Raw genomic sequence first — 6,000 nt, forward strand, 5'->3', positions numbered from 1 at the left:
TAAGCTTTTAATCCAATTTACCCTTAATTAACATCAGTTATCGCGGTTAAAAAATATGGCAACCCGAGAGTTTCGGTTGATTATATTTTAAGTTTGGTCGACTATATTGATAAGTATGGTCGACCAAAGCACTTTTGAACTACAAATATAGTCGGCTGAATTAAGGCGTTTTTGAAAACGTTCGAGGTTCGGTCGACTATATTTGAAATTTAGTCTGCTATTCATATGGTTTGGTCGACCCAATCATAAATGAACTAGAAGTTCGGTCAGCCGAACAGTTGGGTGTCAGACATGAGTCAGTTTGGTCGACTGTGGAAGATACGTTCAAAAACGTTCGGTCGACTAAGCCTAGGTCAAACTGTTGACCCCTGAATGGTTCGGTCTACTAAGATGAATATAACCAGCTAGGTTCGATCGATTGAGTGACTTTCAATTATTATTTTAGGTCCTGATTTTGAGTATAGTTTTACCCCTGTTTGCATAGTTATGATTTGTAAGATAGAGGGGATTTGTGCAAATGATGTGTAGCGACCTAGGGTCGATCTAAGGTCATTGAGCTTATAGTCCTACCATGCATACAATGCATTAATTATTACAACCCTTTGATTATTATAGATCCAAATTAATTTAAACATAAAATACAAATGTAAACAATTTGGTCTTCATTTCCTCGAAGTCACCATACGCCACCAAGTGATATGATTCTTTTTCATTTCATGCATACAGTTATCCTGCACACAAACTTTGGGCATAGGTTAAATACAAAGATATTTGTCATTATCAAAACGGGATATGACTAATAAGGTCAACATTCTCCCCCTTGTTGATGATGACAAATACTTCCAACAAAAGTGGGTATAACCATGAAAGGCTCCCCCTGAGAATATGTATAAGGAATTTTAAAGTTCAAGCATATAAGGAAAGAAAGACATGCAATCAAAATGTTTACCCAATTTTGCCTACTTCTCCCCTTTTTGGCATCAACAAAAGGGTTAAAGTAGAAAAGATAAAAGCTTATAGGCAAGCAATGGATAATGGTCATTCAAATACAAGATATTGTTTTGGAAGAAGAATTTTTAGAAATTTTAGCAGCATGCCATTTAAAAGTGGAGCATTTCCCAAAAAAAAATATCTGTATATCAAGGACCTGATTGATTTCAAATTTACAATTGTCCACAACAATCAACTCAAATAGTCTAGTATGGATCAAAACACTTAATATAAGTATAACTGTCAATATCCAAGAGATAGAATAATCATGTAGTGTAAACTGAATAACACAAATAATCTTAGAAAGTATGAAGTATAGCAAGGACAGACTTAAATTTTCAGAGCCGTAGTTTTTCTAAGTTAAATAGCTCCCCTTCTGCTTGTGCACTCTATCATATTTCTAGGTGGCATCTCTACTATGAATTAGACCTAACTTACGTCTAATCTGTATAAATCTATCCTCCTGAAGAGGTTTTGTGAATATGTCAGCCCATTGTTAAGTTGTGCACACAAACTCAAGTGCCACATCCCCTTTTTGCACATGATCACGAATGAAATGATGTCTAATTTCAATGTGTTTGGTTTGTGAATGTGAGATGAGATTCTTTGATATATTTATTGCACTAGTGTGATCACATTTGATTGGAACCGTGTCGTAGTACAACCCAAAGTCCATAAGTTATTGTTTCATATAAAGCGTTTGAGTGCAACAACTTCCAGCTGCAATATATTCAACTTCGGCGGTGGATAAGGCAACAGAGTTATGTTTCTTGGAGAACCAAGAAACCAGAGATTGTCCTAAGTAATGAAAAGTGCCACCAGTGCTCTTACGATCTACTTTACAATCGTCAAAGTCAACATCCGTGTAACTAACAATCTATAATGACGTATGCTTAGGGTACCACAAACCTAACTCAATAGTCCCAACAAGGTATCTAAGTATCATCTTAACTGCTAATAAGGGAGACTCCTTAGGTGCAGCCAAAAATCTAGTACACATACAAACATTAAACATAATGTCAGGCCTACTAGTAGTAAGATACAAGAGACTACCAATCATGCCACAATAAAGTTTGACATCAACAGGGATGCCTTGCTCATTTTTGTCAAGTTTAGTGGAAGAACTCATAGGAGTTTTTAGAATTTTACCGTCTTCCATATTTAATTTCTTGAGCAAGTCCCTAACACATTTTGATTGGTATATGAAAGTCCCATGTTTGGCTTGTTTAATCTAGAGTCCCAGGAAGAAACTTAGTTCATCCATCATGCTCATTTCAAATTCGTTTTGCATGCATTTGGCAAACTCATTACACAGTTCATCATTTGTAGCTCCAAAGATAATATCATCAACATATATTTGTACAAGGAGCATATGATCATTTTTAGATTTAATGAAAAGTTTAGTATCAATTTTGCCTCTAGTAAATCCATTTTCTAGAAGAAAACCATTAAACCTTTCATACCAAGTTATAGGAGCTTGTTTCGATGCATACAAGGCTTTAGACAACCAATATACATGATTAGGATATTTATGGTTTTCAAAACCTGGTGGTTGTTCTACATAGACTTTCTCATTTATATAGCCATTCAAAAAGGCGCTTTTAACATCCATTTGATATAGTTTAAAGTTCTTAAAAAGCGGCATATGCAAGTAACATGCGAATGACTTCCATTCTAACCACGGGAGCATATGTTTTCTCAAAGTCTATGCCTTCCTTCTAATTATACTCTTGGGCCACTAACTTAGCTTTATATCTAGTCACTACACCATTTTCATCCTTTTTGTTTCTATAAACCCATTTGGTTCCAATAATAGTGTGATCGTCAGGTCTAGGAACTAGGGTCCAAACTTTGCTTCCTTCAAATTAATTTAGCTCTAGACATTACTCAAGATTCATCCTCTATGGCTTCCTTAATATTTTTAGGTTCTTCCTGAGATAAGAATGCAAAATGACTAACCAGGTTCCTTAAGGAAGCATGTGTGGCAACACCATGTAAGGGTTCACCTATGATTTAATCCAAGGGATGGTTCCTAATAAATTTTCAGTCTCTAAGAAGTTCCTGAACCTCATTTTCAATTTTATTGTCTTCAGTTGATTTATCATTAATCTCCAAATCTTTATCTACATTATTTTCAATGGAGAGCTTCTCTAATCCTTCTATAATTTCAACATCATCTTCATCATCTCTTTCTGAAAAAGGATTAGACTCATCAAAGACAACATGGATGGATTCAATAACAGTTAATGTTCTTTTATTAAGTACTCTATAAGCCTTACTGTTAAGAGAATAATCTAGAAAAATTCTTTCATCAGATTTTGAGTCAAACTTTCCTAGGTGCTCATTATCCCTAAGTACAAAACATTTATAGCCAAAGACATGAAAATAAGATATGTTTGGTCTATGGTCATTCCATAATTCATAGGGAGTTTTATTAAGAGAGGGCATGATTAATACTTTGTTCATTACATAACAAGCAGTGCTCACTGCTTCGGCTAAAAAATATTTGGGTAATTTATGTACATTAAGCATTGTTCTACCCATTTCTTGCAAGGACCAATTCTTTCTTTCCATAACACCGTTTTACTGTGGGGTCCTAAGTGCAGAGAAATTATGAGATATACCCTCTAGGTCACAGTAGTTCTCTATGCTATCATTTTTTAATTCAGTTCCCATATCACTTCTAATGTGCGTTATTTTGTAGCCCTTTTCATTTTGAATTCTTCTACAAATTCTAGTAAATTTATCACATGATTCATCTTTATGTGTAAGAAATAGTACCCATGTGAACCTAGAAAAATCATCTACAATTACAAATGCATACAATTTTCCTCCAAGACTCTGAACTTGATTAGGATCAAACAAGTCTAAGTGCAATATTTCAAGTGGTCTAGTGGTGGATATGATTTTCTTTTTCTTAAAACATGATCTCGTTTGCTTACCCATTTGACATGCATCAAAAATTTTATTTTTCACAAAAAAGTGCTTTTGGTAAGCCTTTAACTAAGTCCTTTTTCACAAGTTTTGACAAAAGATCCATGCTAACATGCCCTAGACGTCTATGCCACGACCAACTTACTTCATTTATAGCAGAAAAGCATGTTACGTGTTGAGAAGCTAAGTTATCAAAACTGGTGGTGTAAACATTTTCGTGACGATCAGCAGTAAAAAGGATTTTGTAATCAGACTTATTTTTCAACAATGCATTTATCATTTTCAAAGGACACCCTATAACCTTTATCGCACAATTGACTTATACTCAGAAGGTTATGCTTTAAACCATCATCTAATAAAACATTATCAATAACGAGGGAAGGTTCCTTACCAACCTTACCTACTCTGATGATTCTGCCCTTTGCGTTGTCCCCGAATATCACGAACCCTCCTTCTTTGGAGCAATGGACGCGAACTTGACCTTATTGCTAGTCATATGATGTGAGCACCCGCTATCCATATACCACTTGTCTTTGGATAAGGACGACCTTAAGCATACCTGCAAAAATATTTAAGTAACTGATACTGGTCCCCAAATTCTATTGGGTCCAAAGGGGTTAGTGCCTAGTTCACCTTTGACTCTCCACACTTTCTTAATTTTCACATGCTTATTTCTAAAAGGACAATCTAATTGAATATGACCTATCTATTTAAAGTCATTTGCCTGACTGATTCTTTAGGTGGAATGTAGGATTTTGATTTATGAGTAAAATATCCCAAATAAAGATCATTTCGCCTTACATTTCCAATTCCATTAAATCCAAGACCTTATTTACTAAACAAATTTCTTTGGGTCCCAAGAAGTTTTTCAAAATTGTTTTGGCCCTTTGTAAATTTGTAGATAATTTTGGAGCTATTCTCTAATTTTCTTTCAAGTTCAACCATTTGCAAATTCTTTTCTTATTACCATGTAGAGTGAACAGATATTCCCATTTCAAAATAGATATTCCCATTTCAAAAGGTTTTGACCAATTTTTAAATTTCTTTTTCAAGATATCATTTTCCTTGGTCATCTTATTTAGCAATTTTGACATACGAATGTATTCATACTGCAATTCTTTATATGTAGGCATGCTATCAGAATCACAATCATCATCATCAAAATAATAAGAGGATAAGGAGCACGATGATAATACTTCATCATCGTGTGCCATCAAGCATAGGTTAGCAACCTCAGAGTCACTATCGTTAGTGTTTGAATCACTGCTATTTTATTTGTCCCACAATGTGCCGACTTTCATTGCTTTCTTTTTTTTTCTTTGATTCCCTTTTCAACAATGGGCAGTCTAGTTTGATGTGCCCGACTTTGTTACAGTTGTAGCATGTGGGAGCATTTGATTTTTCTTTTTTTTTTGCTTAATTCTCCCTTTTCAGATACTGAATATCTGAACCTTCTATATGGCCTGCTATTCTTTCTGAAGAATCTATTGAATTTTTTGGTAAGCATAGCCATGTCATCTCCTGATTCTGGTTCACTACAATCACTGGACATGTTAGTAGATGTTTTCAAAGTTGTCACCTTCTTTATTATATTTTACTCATTTACTCTCTCATTAATAGCCAACTCATATGTGATGAGTGACCCTATTAGTTCATCTAGGGACATTGCTTTTAAGTCTCTACCCTCAGCTATAACAGTAGCATTTGCTTCCCAAACAGGTGGCAAGCCCCTAAGAATTTTCCTAATCATCTCATATGTGGGATAAGTCTTGCCTAATGCATGTAGTGAGTTAATGATATAAGTGAAACAAGTGTACATGCTTTGAATAGAATCACTAGTGTTCATCCTAAATGCTTCATATTTACTAGTCAACATATCAATTCTACTATCCTTGACATCTCTAGTGCCTTCATAAGTAACCTCTAACCTATCCCAAATTTCCTTGGTAGTAGAGCATGCCATAACCCTGTTAAATTCATTTACATCAAGTCCGGAATATAAAATATTCATTATAGTTGCATTTATACTTGCAGTTTTCATATCATCATCATTGTATTCTTCCTCAGTATTAGGTA

This window comes from Malania oleifera, chromosome 5, assembly GCF_029873635.1.
Source record: "Malania oleifera isolate guangnan ecotype guangnan chromosome 5, ASM2987363v1, whole genome shotgun sequence".
Classification (NCBI taxonomy): Eukaryota; Viridiplantae; Streptophyta; class Magnoliopsida; order Santalales; family Ximeniaceae; genus Malania; species Malania oleifera.